At 44.0% G+C, this 19,004-nt stretch overlaps 2 protein-coding genes across 3 annotated transcripts in view; one reads left to right on the top strand and one right to left on the bottom strand.

The window, feature by feature from the left end:
- Window positions 1–19,004, top strand: part of LOC117605627 (uncharacterized) — a 178,462-nt gene that overhangs the window by 145,800 nt on the left and 13,658 nt on the right. The window lies entirely within an intron of this gene.
- LOC117605629 (uncharacterized) overlaps window positions 11,408–19,004 on the bottom strand; it is a 152,047-nt gene continuing 144,450 nt past the window's right edge. Inside the window, exon 5 of the transcript XR_013063396.1 lies at window positions 11,408–12,223. The gene's annotated coding sequence lies outside the window, so the exon portion shown is untranslated. The remainder of the gene's footprint in view (window positions 12,224–19,004) is intronic.

Genomic DNA, 19,004 nt, shown 5'->3' with positions numbered 1-19,004 from the left:
TCGTTGATCGTCGCGATTAATTAATCGCGAGACGGAAACTTTGTGCCTGATTATAATTCGACGATCGTACGGAAGCCGATCGGAGGATCTCGCATTGGAATGCGGCGATAATTAAAATTCGACGGGTAACAGACACTGTCTCGGGTTGTAAAATCATTCGTGTTTCATCGTTTTGCTTTAGTGAGAACATTAAAAGTTATGTTCCATGTAGATTGAACCTGATATCATATAAAAACTTGATTGCTAAAGGGTACACGTGTACCTTGAATTTTATCAGTCCATGTACGAATAACTCGAGTTTGTACGCTTTTTACAGCAAGGTGCAAGTTGTGAGTCATGCGTGTAGCAATGTATCAAGTAATAAGAAGCAGTAATTTATTTTAAATACATTGAAATTAGTTGAAATTAAAGCAACGAACGTATACATGACAGAAGTTGGTTTTAAAGGGCGCCAAGCGTGTTCTGGAGCATGGGTGCAAGCGACGTCCAGGAATTCACCCTGCACCCTCCGCGCACCCTTGTTCCACGTCTAGCGCACGGTGGTTTGTCATTCAAGGCACGCCGCCATAATTTGATATATTAGGTACACATAAGCGACGGCTGATCGCGGTTATTAGGTTGGGTACACGGTACAACCACCACCACCATCACCACCCCCGAGCCCGTTCGAGCGACCCCTGACCCGTTCGCTGGCAGCCTAGTCATCCTTTGCTATCTTCGTCTTTACCTGATCTCTCCAGTGTGTTTCCCTCGCTCTGTCATCCCTCTTGAACCCTCCTCAACCCTCCGCAACCCTCGTTGGCGTGTCGCACACCTAGCGAAGCGAACTCGTGGAAGCGCGCGCACCCCTCTCTTTCAAACCGAACATCGTACCCGGCGAACAACCCCTCCTCTTAGGGTAGACATTCGCATCGCGAAGCTATTTGCTATGCGACTCGTAGCCGCAAAATAGGATTATTATTATAGTAGTGAGCGGCAGTCCGCTGACGGGCAACCACCTTCGGAATTGTACTACGTTGAACGAGTCTACGTTGAGAATTTTAAAGATTATGTATGACTCGAGGTGTTTGATAAGGATCTATTTAGGAACAATACGTTTTAACGTCTTATCTGATGTCCTAACTTAACCAGATAAGATTTGATCATCTTTAGTATGTTTCTCATATTTTCCTTACTGAGATATTCTAGCACCCTATTTTCTTATTTTTTATCTATATATTTTATCTAATGAAACATTTTTCCTCTGCTAAAAGGTAACAGTTCTCCATGTATGCAAACTAAAAAAACTGTATCATTTCTGTTTTTCGGTAACTTTTTGACTTGGATGCATAGAAGGGTGCAATCGAAAAGTGCATAATTAGAGACTGCAGCAGATAGCTGGCGCAAAGTGAAAAGCATTCGATCCAACGTGTATCCAAAAGACTAGAAATCGCAAAGTTTCGAAACGCGTACGAGTCTGTGTCATTATCCTGGCTGTAGATAGAGAGTATGCCGATGACCTGGTCAATTAAACACGAAAACGTGCCGGGTCCATGCATTTCAGCAGCATTTCCGGCCGATATGGCTCCTCTCTCCCTTTATCCTTGGAACGGTTGATTTCAAAGCGAAACGAGCCACCTTGCGCGGCCTTTCATTTCGAGTGTATCGACGAGCGCGTAATTGGACGCGGCGGATAATTGTTTTGCTGTCCAACGTCTCGCGTTAGCGAGCCTTTTAGACGGTCGACTCATTACCATTAAGTGGCATGGATCGTTGGCTGTTTTTCGGTAGCTAGGAATCTCTGACGGCAACGGGCGTGACGAGGGTCGCTTCTGGAATCGACGATTATCGCTAATTGGGCCGATACATTTCTTTGAATGAAAAAGGATCGATCGATCGAACGTGCTGTTCCATCGATGACGAACCGTTTTTGATTGGGCATCGAAAGGGATGCATTCGAAGCAGTGATTCTTTGTCACTAATGATTAAAAGAAGCTTTTTCTACTGAAATTTTTTAGAATGTTAATTGTTTCTCGTTAAATTAAATTACCTTAAATTTGAATCGAAACCACATTGAAGGTAGCGGTTTTCATCGGAGTTAATAATCTCCCGGAAGAAATTTCACTTCCTTACTGGAATTTCTCAGTTACCCGAAGATAATCGAATAATAATTATCTTGAACAGTGTGTACGGCTGTATATAACCGGATTTCGTACGATTGGTTCCCGTCGACGGTCTGCAACGAGCACGCGCGGTCGTGTTCACCTAGCCTGAGATCCCTTTTAACGCGAAATCTGTCTCATTAACAATCTAATTAATAATCCAATTACGCGGCGAGATCCGCCTCCCTCTGGCATATTTTCACGGTAACGGGAAAACAATTCTGTCGGACGTTTCCCTTCTGGCCCGGTACATACCTTTAGGTGGAATAGTGAAACGGCGGCTACAAGGGGCTGCGGGGTTACGGGGCTGGTTGCCTCATCCCCCAGGAATTTAATAAGCAATTACCAGGGATGAAACGAGACGCATCTGTGTACCTGTATAACGAGAGCCAGTGTGCAGAGCGAAGGGAGAAAGAGAAAGGGACCGAGAGGAGTTATATGAACCCCAACGGAGGGATGAAGAGAGAGAGAGAGAGAGAGACTGTTAAGGGAGGAGAAAAAGAGAGGGTGAGAAAGAGAGAAGGGGATGTAGAAAGCGTACGAAGAGCCGCGAAGCTGTGTATTCTGATGGAACTTGGGAGAAACAAGGGAGGAACCCGTACTGTACACAATATTCTCAATAAATTATGTTTGATTTGCACTATTTACACGGCACGGATGCGAAAAATCTTTGTTCAGAAAATTATGAACGTCGAATGCTACCCTGCTTTTCTCGTAACAAATTATAATAATTGAATTGAACGTGCGATTTAATTTTGTGGGATTGATTTGATATAAGAGATTCTGATAAACCCGGTTAAAGGATTCGATAGGCTTGTCTGTTTGGAAAAGTAACGTTGAACAGGCCGTGATGGATTTTCCAGGAACGCTTCGTTGAACGACAATGACCCCGAAACGGTTTCACGCTCAGCTTCCGTTTGACGATCTCGACGAGAATCGACGTACCGAGACTTTTGATTCATCGGTGGAAATTCGATAATACACGTTCCCAGCAGTCGGTAGCCCGCAAGGTTCGAACGGCTCTCGAAACGCCACGCCACAGGTGGTTGCCAAGTGTCTCATCCAGCGGACCCTCAAATTTTCCGCACGCCCCGACGATTACGCTCGGATCGAGCATTTTCTTCCGGCCCAAATAATCGTTCTAGAACCAACTTTCATCACAGTTCTGCAATATTTCAATGCCATTGTTGATGGGTCAGAATTCATTGATTTAGAAGATCAGAAAATTCAGTGAAATTACAAATGCGTTTACCATCGAAATCCTCCGCAATGAAAAGCCTTATTGTCATTAATCTGACACGGTGATTGAAAAGCTACAAAAATCCAAATTCCCAATGAAATCGTTATTTCAATCTCGTCCAAACGAACCACGGATAAAATCCCATTTTACCCTGTGTTAGCAGCTCGAACGGGGCACCCTTTCAACCAAAGGTGTTAATTACTATTTACCAGGCTGATTGACTCGTGCATAAATTGCCGTTCGGACCAGTTTCCGCGTGGTGTTCGTTGTCCGCTCGTATTCACGTGTACCTCTAACTGTGTTGGGCAGCGGAGGATGAGAAAAACGGGAAAAGAGAGGGAAATGATTACGCGTAGATTGTCGTTGTCGAGAGAAAAGACGATGGTTCTATGCGAATGTTGCTGAAACATGGTGTTGTTTGCAAGGTAAAACGGCAGCGTGCAAGGGTGTGCGTGAAAGTTCGTGGGCAGCACGAAGCTAGGCGAAAAGGCATTAACAGCCTCTTAACATGCAGATTGCCCCCTAAAGACTTTGGGAGTTGCTCGAACGTTGATTGGACGATTATTTAATACCTCGTCGAGAGGCCTCCGTTATTCCACGCACCATGTGTGTGCGAGTGTCGATTCACCTGCGCGATTCTTGCCAATTTCCGCGCTCTTCTCGTCACGACACGCTTCAAATTATACAGCGGATAAAATGTAACATCTTTGAGCAAACGAGACATCCTTGTTTTTTATCATCCTGTACGTGTTTCTCTTCTGCTCTGTTCCACGTGAGCGTAATCGAAGCGGGTTTCCCTAGGAGAAAGAGGTGCCTCCATATGTGAGGCACCCTGTATACCGCAAGAAATATATCTTCCAGAACAGCCGCGATTATGATCGTTAAATTATCGTTGGCCGATGCGAATAACGAGGTGAAATCTGCCAGATGTTGCGATACACCTTTCTGTAGCGCCGGTGAAAGCGTTAAATCAAGCGTTAAAACGACGTGGCCAATCGAGGCTTCTAAATCAGCTCTAAGTAACCGGTGGCGTTAACGTGGCTACGATTAAAAAGGAAATTTCAATTGCTATTCAATATCAAGATTCACACGAATCGACGTTAAAGAGTGTGGAACGTGTAGAGATGGAACACGCTCGATTACCCCTTGGACGTTAAATTTCACGGAAACGAATGGAACGGTGTCGCGTCAAAGAAGTTCCCGAACAGGAGGGAAGCGAGTTAACGAGATGGGCTGGTTCGAGACAAAAAGAGGAAGAAAGGAAGAGGAACGCATAAAGAGTCCGAAAGAGGTCCAGACTCGGACTGTCCGCGTGCTGAATCGTTAATTCGGCACAGCCCCGGTCTAGGGTAAGGCTGTGTGTTTAATGGTAACGAAAAGGAGAGAAAATGGGTCTGGATAAGCAAACAGAGAGAGACGGATAGAACGAGCCGAGGTCCGATCGCGTTTAATAGCACGAAATTACACCGAAATTGGATTCTAATTTACCATCCGCGAGCGAAATGTATTCAAATTAGCCGGAGGGGAAATAACGAGTCCTTCGGCCACGGGATTAAATAAATTTCCTTTCTGTTAATGATTATGTAGATTGAACGACATTTCTTCCCGACCGTCGTCCCGGACGACGTTGCGCCTTTTTTACGGGGACAGGGTTGTATCGTGACCGCAGCTCACCGCCACAAACGAAGGGTGGAGCGAGCGGGCTGTTAGATCGTAGGAGAGGACAGAGAGGGTCCACGGGACCGAATTAAGGATAATTGCCTCGCGGCGAAAGAACGAAAGAAAGAAGTCCGAGGGGCAAGGGGGGAGGAGGATCGAGGAGGGACGTTGCTGGAACCGGCTGGACGATATCGGACCCCGACAGACCAGGGACGCTCGTAAAAGTTGCCGGTCACTCGGTGAATTGATTCTCGACCAGGCGTAAGGGTTCCCCGATTTTTACCCTTACATTTTTCCTGCCAGTCTCGACCTTTTTCCGCTTTCCTTTCGATCCACGACCCCAATTTGCATCCACGATGCTTTTGGGACAGCTTAGAGCTTGTAAATAACACCATACTTTAGTCTGTACTCGCGAGACGCACTATATATATATATATATATTTTTCTACTTAATTTTCCAAGGGATTTGTAGATGGTAATGGTGATTTATTTGTACGAATGGTTGATAATGAAATGATAATTTATTAACAAATATCACTGGATTACAGCATTACATTTTTAGTAAAAAATTGCGATTGTGGAGAGTCAGAATTTCTACTTCGACTCGGGCTACGAGTTTGCGTTGATTTTTCAACGACGAAACTTTGTTTGACGTGGGAGGGAATGAAACTTGGACTGGCAACCGGCAGTCCCGTTGGTTCGGAGATGGAATCGTTACGTAAAACGAGTGGTCGGGCTCGGGTTTGAAGTTGTTTTCCCGTTGTAATTTTGTTTCTGTAATTAATTATAACACAACCGACTATCGTTAATGATGCTTTTCGCAAGAACAAGGGAACACCGCAGTGGCATGCCCGCTTGTAATTATAAATATACGCTCGTGTCCATTAGGCGTCTTGACGGTGCACGGGCTGGCTTTATGTAACGCGAACGTGGCAATACCAATTACCAAGCTTTAACCAAGCGGTTTATAGTAAATTCATTAACGAACTTTTCCCCCGTCGAGCCGGTCCAACAAAAACGAACACGATGACAATAATAAATGTAATGGGCTCTAGAGTCGAGTATTCCGTCGGTTTTGCCAGGCGGTCACCAGGAAAGGGATGTTTTTCAGCAAATAGAAATACAGTACAATTTGTCTGTGTATTTAATAACTCTAACCCAACTCGCTAACAGTACCGATATTTTTCATCTAGTCTCTCGATCGAATTGATTTTTCGTTCAGCAGATAACAAGATATCGCGACGAGGAGGAAAAAAATAATAAAAAAGAGTTTCATCCAACAGGGCCAATTAATAACAGGTTAAAAGCGTTATCGACGCAGACTTGGTCGTCCCAATAAAGGCATATACACGGGGGTCGCAGTGTACGAGATCGAGCCGTGAATCACTCGCTCGTAACAATTTAATATCGCGACTGGCCAGAGCGGAATGGTGGCCGGCCGGCTTGATAGACGGAGAGGGGTCAGCCGGGGGGGATAGCAGCGGGGAATTAATTGCAATTTGAAAAAGCGCGGGATTAATAACTTCTCGTTCGATTTCGAAGGAAACCGTGTCTCGCTCATAGCTGCATTTCAATTAATGACGAGATTCAACCTTTCTAAGAAACTGCATGGAACTAATTGCGATAAATAAGAGGCCTCGAGCGTTGTCTACGCTACGTACGCGTGAATGTTTCGTTTTTTCCTCTTTTTTTTTTTTTTTTTTTTTTTATCAATTCAGAATCATTGTGTCTTCCAGCCGCGGGCAGAACCTGTAATTCAAGCTGTAATAGCGCCACATTATACCTCGGTGTTCTCGCAAGAAACCGCATTTGTCCCAGTTCCAAAAGTTTACTGCGTTTTATCGCCCGGCCACGGCTATACAATGTACAATTTGCAATAATTCATCGCTTTACGGGACGATGCTCGTGTCCAGAGGGAAAAAAACCGGCGAAATTGCATTTCGCGGATAAGATACACGCTGCTTATAGACAGCTTGAACGCGTGAAACATCTAAATTTCATAAAACCGCAGGAATTTAAGTTCAATTTAATCTCGCCACGTTGCCTTTTCACGCTTCAGATTTGTTAAATGGATCCTCACGAGTGACACGGTTGAAATGTTTTTAATGGATGTAGAAATATACTTTGATATTTTCTTTTCCGGAATTGATCCTTACGATCATTAATTTCTCGAGTGGAAACGATGAGACTAGTTTTCATGAACCTTTTCGGGTTAAATATGATAGAATATGACGAATTATGTTCAAAGTAATTTTATTAAAAGCTAATTACACATTGTGTTAGCAAATGACCCGTTAAATCACCGCCTTGTTTTGTATTCAAATTGGCAAATTACGGTCGGCTGGTATCACGGTTTCTCCGGCTGATCAAACTGAAACAAATCAGAACGAGTCGCGAGCCGACAAGGCAGAAGCGAGAACGCAATCGCGTGACGCGGTGTGCGTCGCGATGTAAACACGAGTGCACCCACGCCGCCACGAGATACACCCTTATCAGAAGGGTGGCACGCATTCCCTCATTACCGTGGTCCCGGCTAGTACCGTTCTTCCCTCTGCCGCACACCCCAAACCCCACGCTTTCATCCCCCTTTTATTCTGCTCCCACGACATTGGCGCTTGGAAACGAGACGAATGCGGCGAAGATAACGCACGTGTCCAACAAACAGATAGGGCTTTTGAAAAACGCCTGTTTGCCAATCCTTTTCGCACACATTACGCGCTGGACACGTTCCCTTCCTATCAGCATTCAGATTAAAGTTATATTCATTAACTTTGCTAGATTATTGTCAAAACTGTGCTATCGTTCGAGCGTTTAAATTCTCCGGCAGTCTTAGAATTTAGAAATCGCAACCAAAAGACGTCAAAGGGGTTGGAAAGGAACGCAACGCGGCCATTACCGGGTGTCATCGTTAGCTGAAAACGAACAGGCCAGATACGACGCGTAAATTATCACAATACACAGTGTATAGGTGTACATGTCGGCTAGGAAACGTAAAGCAAGCATTCCTCTCTCTTTCTATTCTCGTATCAGGGCCCAGATTCGTGGGTTCGCGAGTCTGCACTCGTTTATATAATACTCGGCGTCGAGTGAGTATTATGCTAGGCGGCTGGCGCAGAGATAAAGCGGAGTCGTTATCTCGGTTAGGGGTTTCAACGATGCCACCCCCTCCCAGAGACGGAGAGGGGTAGAAGGCTCGAAGAACGTTGCTTAAGGGTTGTGAATCGTAATGGGCTGCGCCCTCGGGCAGGAGTTGACGATGTCATTGGAATACGTAACGCTCGCGTCCTGCTTTTCTTTTTTTTTTCTTTTTCTTTTTTACTTCTAACGACAATAAATCCGACACCAGGATGACTTACTGCTCGATTCGGTCCTGATGGACACATCGTGGTTCCTCATCGTGCGATGGATCATTCGATGAGATATTTTGATACGATGGGTTTTACTTTAATAAATGGAAACCAAACACAAAAGTTAAGAATTTATTTATTAAATTTCTTACATGCTTTGGGGAAAACGTAACAAGTCTCGTTCAAATTTTAATCAACGGTACGGGAAGGTAGCATTAAAAATTTCAATATTTAAGATGATCTAGGGGAGAAGCATATCCTGTACCGGAAGTGGGTGCAAGTTGTCGGGCGTAATTTCCCCGAAAATAACTTGCATCAACAACATCGCGAGAGCGTTTCGATTCGATTCGAAAGTTTTCGAGAGCCGGGGCTCGATCGATTTTCCCGTCTACTTGACGGCGAATCAATTAGCGACGACAAGTCCCCGCAGTGTAATATGCAATTAACGGTTTATTAATCAGAAGCAGCCGGTGTAATCGGGACGCGCGAGTAATTAACGTCGCCAAACTCTGTTTAGCCAGGGAAACCGTTAACATCATGCAAATGTTCCAGTAATGACGCGTACTGACAACGCACTTTTGTTTCGCAACCTTCATTTAGCCTGCCGTTCATTCCCTGGCGACGAACGACCCACCTCCTCGACCACGAACAATATGGGAAGTGCCTTGCGAGTCTCACGTACCGGGTGTTCCTTCAGAACGTTACCTTACGGTTACTGATGGATATTCGATACTCCTCCCTTCAAACTTTTCAACAAGTCTAAATACGAGCTTCGAATTGTTCGAATAATTGTTCAAAGTCGAAAATTCTTGAAATTTCTAAACGCGTCGAAACAATATTGATTCTTAAATAAATCCCTTTCGGCACAGTTTCCCGTCGAAATAAAGAACGTAATATATACCCTGTGGCAGGAGTGTTGGAAAGTGGTCCTCAATTTCGAAATATCCTAACGAGATTCATTTGCAATTCGTTCGCGCATTAACATACTACAAGCGGTGAAATCACGGAAGTCCGCGCGTCGGCGTCGCGACGTCCAGTTACTCACCGGTTCGTCAAAGGGTTGCAGCGTGATAAACGATGTACCTAAAAAGCAAAAGGATTAAGAATGGTCAGAGTAGGTTAGAAACAGAGAGAAAGAGATTGTGGTTGAACAAAGAAGATCGTGTCGAAGCAGAGTCCACGATCGAGGACTAGAGACACTGTGAACGAAAGATAAAGAAGGAGGATCGCGAAGAGAAAGGTAAAGGATAGAAGTTGGAAGAAAAGGAGGTCTTTTGAATCGGTGGTTTGCAGGTGTGCGCCGGTGCACGGACCATGAAGATGAAGCGAGACGATTCGAAAGAAAGAAAAAGAAAAGAGATAGGACCAGGAGACAGAATGAAATGGTCAGAAAGAATGAGAAAGATAGAAGTAGTAGGGAAAGGGGGGTAGGAGGGAAAGTGTACTAAGCAGAGAAAACGAGCGTGCAACGGCGGAGGGGATGGGTGTGCGACATCGCCTGCTGCAAATTGCAATTTTGTTGTGAGATCATTATAAAATACATAATGCCGAGTCGCCTACTGCTCTCGCTCTTCTTTCCCCTCTGGTTCGCGTTCCACCGCTCCTCTACTTCGCCGACCAAACTCGCTACTTTCCTTCTCGTTTTCTCCGCTTGTGCCCGCCGTTTCAGCCCGCACTACGGTTCTACCCTCTGATGCTTCTAGCTCGCTCGCTCGCTCGCTCGTATCCTCCCCGCGTTCGTTGCACGCCGAGAGCTTGTACGGGGTGAAAGAGCGACAGAGAGAAAGAGAGGGAGGAGGCAGCGTCTCGTTAAAAGTTTCTAGCGACGCGTATTCTTAATAGTCTGCGCGCGGACACGCCGTCATTAAAATTATAACCAACCTCCTGTATCACCGCCCGGCTGCCACCCACCACCCGGAGGCCCCGTTTCGTATTTTCAACCCCTTTTCGCTCGGGGCCGCCGCGATCCGTCTCGCGAGATATCCCTAGACTCTTTCGTTTCTCTAATCGGATATCGACGCGATTCAAAATCACGCAAACCTGTTAGATCTTTATGAAACTCGTACGGGGTGATTTTTAGTCGAAGAGTTTGTCGTCGAGAGAAATCGTTCTCTCGAAACAAAGAGTCGCGGATGAAAAAAACCATGACAGAGTATCTAAATGGTTTAGCTTACCCCTCTGTTAATGGTTTCGAACGATAAATTGTTTGTGGATAGAGCAAAGTGAAGGTATTCGTGATGCAGTTAGCTCACCGGGACGATAAATCGGCGACGTGGTTGGGAGGGGTTGAAATCAGTGGTCTGTGTCAGTCGAGTGAAATAAAGAAGGTTTCACGTGGAACCTATTTTCTCGCGGTGAGTCGAGAAGAATGGGGTGCAGTTGTCTGAGAGTTTCTTCGGGCAAACAGAGACCCATTCGACCGGTCTCCGTCACGCTTTTTACATAACGCGACTCGAGACAGCTATCCAACGAAAATCATTAATCACGAGAACCGCATCGTTCGCTCGTAAAATGTCCCTCGGTTGTGGCCACGGTAGTATCATAGCCCGTCAAACAACCGGCTAAGTTACGTTCACCGAGCCATCTTAGTTCCAAAACTATCTCCATTCCCGGCCAAATCGTTAAAGGGGGTGGCTGGCGTAGGCGTCTGATCGCGAAACTGCTGCACAAAAAGAATACCCTCTATCTCCCTCTCTCGTAAGAACGAATACTTTTCCATGGTCCGGATAAAGGTAGATATAACTGGAACTTACGCGAACCGGTAGCCTCTGTAAATATGTAAATATGAGGCCAGTCGATGTTATTACGTGTACGCGTTGCACGTTGCGTAGAAAATCCGGAAGATAAAGTAAAGAAGTAGGGAGGCGGCCCTCTCGGTTGGTAGTCTCTGACTTGGAAGAAAACCACGGTCCCTGGTAATCGTTCGATATTTAAGTAGCAAGTTTAGGTACACCGGGTATATTTAAACGCGCTTATTATCATATAAATACAAGTTGGACGTTCAATTTACGCGTCGGAGAGCCCCTCGCCGCTTCCTTCAGCCTCTGCTTCGCTGGCGCGCTCGTCTCTGCTCTTCTCGGTGTATGCGTGTGCCCCGGCAGAGTTACAAAAGTTATTATTGTTATTACCGTACCGTTTAGAAACTTTTGTTGCCCGCGATGTATACCTACCTACCCAAGCCCACCCACACCCGTTCCACCTACCCATCTTCCTTCCTGGCCAGACCCCCGGCTTGCTGCCCACCTTTCTACCGGCACGATTTCACTCTGCCTCGGTATCCAGGGATTTCGGTTCTTACGCCTTCAATTTATTGGTCAGAGATGCTACTTGCGACGACCTTTCCGCTCGAGTCGCGAGCGTGTTCGTAGTTGCTCCTCCCGAAGCTTCACGATTGGTAACTTGATTTTTTAAATCAGAATTTTTTCCACGATGGATACTTTCGTAAATTCATATGAATACTACACGGGGCCATTTTCATTATGGCAATTAACTAGTTAAAAGGTGGCTGGATCTTCGCTTGAATTATCCAAAGTAATTGAAGTTCGTAAAATCGTAAATGCGATAAAGGCTATAAAGTGTTTTCGCGTACCTTTGAATCGCGTTCGGCAGGATCTTATTGACTGCAGTCTGCTGTCCTGCTCGTCCTTTGGTCCGTTCCCGCGACATCCCATCAAATCCTGAGAAAGCTACACGGTTCTTCGATTGCTTTTAAGACGGACTCGCCTCGAAGCGGGACCGGGGCTTTATGAGAAAGTTCACTTAATAGAACAGATCGATATCTGCGGCCCGCATGTTTCTCGCCCCGGAATCGTTTCGCCCAAGAAATAAGTGGATCGCTGAAATGAAGGAGAGAAGATAAGTGAAACGCGGCTCGGTTCGTTTCGTTTAATGATCTTGTCCCATTTGCGGTGCTAAGAGGATCGAGACGAAAAATTTTCATTTCTTATAATGTAAGCGTTGTTTTTCATTATCAGTTATTAATGAAACCTTCAAATATTTAACGTACACGGTGGTTTTACAAGAAATAAGGGTTTATGTCCCCTCGTCCTATTGATATACATCTAGAAACGGTTTAAACGCGGTGAGAGTTACACGCGGGACGACCACGCGAGGAGAAAAAGCGTGCGTGTATCGTAATATCGAGCGAGCAGACGCGCGTCGACCTCGATGCTCGAGCAGCTTCAATTTCTGCTGAAAAATAGCTTGCATCGTGTTCCGAGGGTTCAATCTGACGATGTACGCGAGAAATCTGTTATCTTTTTTAAACGAAAATATATATACAGAGTTTCATAACACGCGGAATCCGCTTTATCTCCTCCTTAATTGTGAAACGCCCTGTATACGCGTACGTAATGTTTCCAACATGTATGTTTTCCCTGTTGTTTTTTTCCAAGCTTTCACTCGATACATGAATTTACGAGTTTTGAGGTAGAGATTTTTTCTCCACGCGTTTTTGCTAATTGGAATTGATACGCGCGATAAACGCGGGGGAAAATAATTCGTTGGTTCACGATCCACGCTCGACTACAAAATCTCCTCCTCCTCCTCTTCCTATGGCGGCCGAGTAAATTCGTTAGCCTCCGACCCGAAAATCCGCTCGCAATAAACAACGCCAATTAGCGCGCGATCGAGACCGTTCCTCGTGTTCGATCAAACGGGTCCGCGAGAACAGGAAGAGCAACGAGTGGAAGCAACAACGTGACCTTCTTCGCGCAAAGAACGCGGAAAAGGGTTACATATTAGCGGAAGAAAAGTGAAACGGTGCACTTACGTATAAAGATTTTATGTGAAATCATAACATCGATCGAAGGCATACTTCATAGATTTTTGGTATGTTTAAGTTTTATTTCATTCTTGGATCAAAAGTCCTAGTTCGCTATAATAACAAAAATATATTTCACTGCCAGTTTCTCGTTATAATACAATGTACAGTAAAGTTTAAAGATTACTTATGTAAACTTCTGACTACAATACAGTTTTTAGGACTGAAGTAAGTTTGACCATTACTTACCAAGTTAGACTCCATGCGAATTGAAAGTTTAAAATAAACAGCGAGCACAGTGACGAATAATACTTGAATCGTTAAAAACTTCAAATGTACGTGGTAGCATTTTCAAATTCTATGGAATTTTTATATTTCCATAATTCCATAATTTCGCATAAACACGCTTAATTATGATATAGTCGTGTATTTTCAGGCAAAGGATTGTTAGATATCTCGAATGCATACAATTAAACTGGACTTATCGACAATGTTATCGTTCACGAGGTAGGTGGGAGAGGGAGGGGAGAAAAGTGCGTGGCTCGTTGAGAACTAATCAAGACGTATTAATTGCGCTGCGTTCATTCCCTTTGCGCTGGTTCTGTGCAACGTGGAACGATCGCCTTGAGCGCCGTTGCGAATCATTTAACGAGTTTGCACGGCCCGGAAATGGTTTGCCAGCCGCGAACTATGGAACGTTATTCGTTTTACAAATATTTGCGGCCGTGTTGTCGGTCGGATTTATCGGGCACGATGTTTAACGCGGTCGCCGTGCTTTAATGAACTCGTTTTTAATTGCACCGATTCTTCGCGAGTTCCGGGAAAAACACGAATACCTTTTGATCGAACACGCTTTCCCATTCGAAACAATTTCTTTCTGAAAGTGGAAATAGATTTTCATTTTTCATTTCTCCCATTTGCTGGATTTTGAAATTTCACTCGAGTTAGGAAAGATAAACGGAATGCTTGCTATTTCAGCCTCGAATCCCGTAGTTTCGATGGATTGTAAAATCCTGGTTAACGTTGTAAAACAAAAATTACTTTCGAATATTCTTCTCCAGGGAAATTTCGACTTTTCCAGTCGCGTTAATTTTCCATGCAACGCGTAACGAGCATCGAAATTATTAAACTTGTTGATTTGTTAGAAAGTTCATGGAACGCGTGTCCGGAAAGCGATCGCTCGAAAGGTGGTCGACTTTTTAATTTGCAAATACAGGATCACAAGTAGTGCACGATACACTTTCCAGGCCGTGTGCTCGGCCGATGGCTATTCTTTCACTTTTATTTCTTTCACTTTCTGCCGAGCGGAGTGATATATGTGCGATTCACACGCAATATAGCAAAGAATTCGTGTTCACCTACTTTTAGAAAACAACTGTATACCGTTGAAACTAAAAGTCTTTACGTAATTGCTCGGTTGCTTTCATGATAGAGTACAACTTTCATTTCTCTTTTGAAATATTATATCGAAATCCCTTTCGACGACGAAGGGTCAAGAAATCCAAACCTTCGAACATGTTCCAAGAACGACGCGAATCTCATTAAGTGCAGACAACGATCCAAAGCGTAGCCATTGTTCTTTGAATCTTTCCGTCGTTGGATGTCGTATAATCGTGCCCTGCGGGATCGTAGAACGACAGATGTCCTGCACCGGCAATAATTGCCCGACTTGGTGAAAACCCTGAGCCTCTCCTAGCTTCAACTTAATTAATCTATTTAAATTAACCGTTTCCTTCCGCCCGAAGAACGCTCTTTCCAGCGCCTTAATCCCTCCGTTGTTGTCGACAACGATCCCGCGGGAATAGAAACAGCGAGATGAGACGTTGTACACAAACCAGAAGAAAGCTAAACGCTTTCCGCTAAAGAAATTTAATTTTTAAGGATGATGACACTATATCAAACAGAAATTGACGATGATTACACGTATTTCAGTTCGACACACGTCTGCTAGTTACTCGCTATTTATGCCATAAATATGTAATAAAATAGTTACTTTCCAATTTGAAAGGTGGTAATTTCGTGACGTGCATTATAAATTCTCTCCTTTTTTGATATAAAAAGAAACCTAAAATTTCAAGCGCTACCGATTCCATAAAATATGCAGCCATCAAAGTGTTAAATTATGTAGAATCTTCGAAGATTCTTATCCTTAATCTTTTACGATCCATAAATTATATACATTAGATTCAATTTGCAAGTCGATGCAATTTATTTTCAACCAATCTACCGAGTATCGCAGCGAACACTTTTGGATGCAAACTAATGCAAATCGGTATTAGAATTCTTTTCGCACATATTTCACTTGACGGTGATTAAGAAAAGTGGTTAAACTGCAGGGAATTAAGGATCATAAAGTCTTATAATATGGATTAGGATGTTCGGGCATTGTAAGATAGATCAAACCCGAAGACAATGCGTAGCCTGTGCAAAATGACATGTATAGGAAAGTGAAATTATGTTGCTGCGTGTGTATTTGCGCGTGTGTGAACGACGCGCATATGGACACAGAGTGCCAGTCACGACTGATCGATCCTCCTACCTACTGCACGGTCCCCTTGTTACGGGGGTGGACTCGACTATGGCGGGCGAGGGGCGGTAGATGAACGACGGTGAGGAAGGTTAGACGAGGAAACAAAGCATGCAATCAAAACGTTAATTACATTAAAATGAGTCGAAGATCAGACCAATCAGAATTGCCTGACGATGGGTTCGAGCGGTTTGCGAATCGATGCGATCAAAGCGAACGAATTACAGGTATCGAGAAGCTACTAGTCGATTTGTAAGAAATCGACACGTAGGCGTTTCCCTACGATTGAATTATTTTATGTGCTACATCACGACTGCTGAGTTTTACGATTCGGTTGTAAAATCGTGAGATGAGTCGAAAGAAGGAACAAGCTTGCGGATGAGACAGAACGAAATACGATGTTATTTGTTCATTCGTTTTATTGAAGAAACGTCACAATATATCTTAGCGAAATCACTGATGAATTTTATAAATAGATTCATAAAATTATAGAGATCGTAAATTCTACAAAGTTCTCGGTCATCAAAGTGTTCATTTATTTATTTAAATATATCCAACAGAATACTTTCTTAGCTAGATCAAAAAAAAAAAGATTCATTGTTGCTACAAAACTATTAAATTGATTCGACCTCACGACCGACTCGTAGCCATCGCTAGCCCCATCCAATATCTCAGCGAACTTCTAATATGAGCGCGATGTTCGGTATATCCGGCCAAATTGCGCTCGGGAGCTAATAGGAATTTTGATTGACTGAATTAAATAGTTATTGGAAATTCGGGCTTTTTGTATCGATTAGCTATATTAGGTTCGAATTGTCGATGAGTGCAAAGGGTGGGATAGTGAAATTGATTTGAGAAAAAGTGGATCAACAAAATTCTTCGTACCATAGACAATCAAATAAGCGAATAAAAGAAAAGAAGTTAATTTTTAGAAAGCTCGCAAGGATGTGTATATCTATTCTCTTAAGTAGAAACTCATTTTCTAAAACGAACACTAGCACGGATAGGCGGTGACCCGTGGGCCACCTCATTACCGGACCTAGTCAATTTCGATTTAATTTGCCGGTCGACCGTTTTCGTCGCGAAAAGAAGAGCGTGGCTGGTGAATGGAGAATTGGACAGGAGGTCGGAGAGAGGGTTGCTACTGCTGGTTCGTCATACGCCGTGTCGCTTTTTTAATTAAACCGGCTATTCCCTTTCCCCGTCTGTGAACGGGTCACGATTAATCGTTATTATGTAGGAAAAATGAAAAACGCGGAACGTAGCACGAGCTCTCGAAGACGCCTTCCGGTCGGGCAATTAGTCCGGGTCGTTGGCGGCGACTGGACGTCGCTCGGAGTTTAGCGTGAGTGTGAGCGTTTGTTTAGCAGTATCGGGACGAGCGCGATTCGTAGAATTGGCGACGTAATTTTCTCTAGTTAAATTAGCGCGATTACACTCGCTCGGTATTTAATTTCCTCATTGGTTCTCCCTTTTCTACTCTAGCCTCCCTTTCTGGAGTCTCTATCGTTCGTACACTGCACAGAATCTCCCACTTCTGATTGTCTCCCCCTTCATTTGCTTCGTTTTTTTCTCGCTACTGCTGTTTTTATTTAATTACCATTGATTCGATACGCGATTCCTTTGCTGTGTTTGTTTTATTATTATTGCATTTGGCAGTCATTTGGATCCTACTCTCCCAAAGCCAATATCCACTGAATTTTCCTAATTATATTTTTTTCCCTCTTTTTTTTTTCAGTATAAGATCGATAAGGTATCGATAAACGTAAGTGAAGCGTTTCGTTTAATTTGTATACATTCTCGAACGATATAATATATAAGGAACACGCGATATGATTGACGGTGGTAAGTAGCTTAATTATATTCAAAAGCCTTCGGCATCGTGGCAATTATATGCAGATTAACTAAATTGCGCTGTCGGGCCGTTGTTGGGTGCGCTATCAAAATTTATACGACCGTATCGCGTTACACGCGAAATTCGACGGACGCCCGAAATCGCCTCCGTTTTATCTCGAGAATTAACCCATTTAACTCGCCGCAAGGCTCGTGAAAGAGCTACGCAATCTGAAACACGAGAATCGAGAGGTTGCCTGAAGAACCGTGTCCTTAATTATCCTTTCCGGTCTCTCTCTCTCGGCAGAAATAATCATCCTAATAGTCTTGAGTGCATTTCCAGTTAGAATACACGTAAAATAGTTGATTACATTGCTTGAAACCGTGTATTTAAAACACAGTTCACATTAACAACATGTTCGATAGTTAGTGGTTTTAATCGTGGATAGATTTTACGAGCTGGTTAAGAATGTCCCTGATACATATCTCGGTAAATAAAATAATGATGAGTTATCTATTTTATGATTCACCATGTAAATTTATTATACTTTGACAATTACTCAATTTACAAACGTCGCGAAATTATAATAAATTTAGTATATGTTAAAAAATTGAATTTTTCTGGTCGATATAGCCAATTACGATCGTTCTCCATTAATGTTACAGCCAATTACACACACGCTAGCAACCCCATAACTTTTCTTCCGCATTGACGAGTGCGTGTAAGTACTATTGCAGCAAGTTCACGATGAAAAGACGTTCTGATTCTCGTTCAATTCTCCTCTGTGTATCGCAACACGCGAAGCAACTTGGTCCCGCCATCTTTTCCTCGTTCCTCGGTTTCTCTCTCGTCCTAACCACCCTTCCGTCCGTCCGTCTGTCTGTGTTCCCCTTTTCCTTGGGTGATGATTACCCCCTAGGTCCCTCGCTAACAAGAGGGAATAAGAGGAAAACATGGAAACGCGCGGGCGCGTTGAAATGAACGCATTCACACACGCATTCCCGGGGTGCACACGTGTGCATACACGGCGGCCTGTTAATGAGTTACCCACCTTACCCTCGCCACTTTAATTGTCTAAAGCGCAAATTGGGCGGCTTTAATTAGCGTAATTATTTGGTTCGTTTGTCCGTTTATCCAAGATCCCTGTATCGAGCGAGGTGGAGGGTTGGCTTGGCCAGCTACCGGCTACGAAAGGGTGGCAGAGGAGGAATAGAGGAGAGGAGAAGGGGTTGGTGCACCCTTCTAAATAGATTCGTTAGTGCTTCGCGCGATTAAAAATCCGAGTTCACGGACCGCGTTCACCACCACACCTTTCACGGGCTTGTCCAATTTATTTCTAGGCCCTCAATTTTCGAGATGAACTGTGCTCGTGTCGCTTGTTACGGGACATCGTCGCGTTAACCCTTTGAGAATAGAGATTCTAAGCTGGACGTTTGCATCAGCACGGTATATTCTTTGTTTAGGTTGAAATAAAAAGTACCATTTATTACCATT

Source organism: Osmia lignaria, chromosome 14 (genome assembly GCF_051020975.1).
Source record: "Osmia lignaria lignaria isolate PbOS001 chromosome 14, iyOsmLign1, whole genome shotgun sequence".
Classification (NCBI taxonomy): Eukaryota; Metazoa; Arthropoda; class Insecta; order Hymenoptera; family Megachilidae; genus Osmia; species Osmia lignaria.
This window is presented reverse-complemented; position numbering and strand designations above follow the sequence as displayed.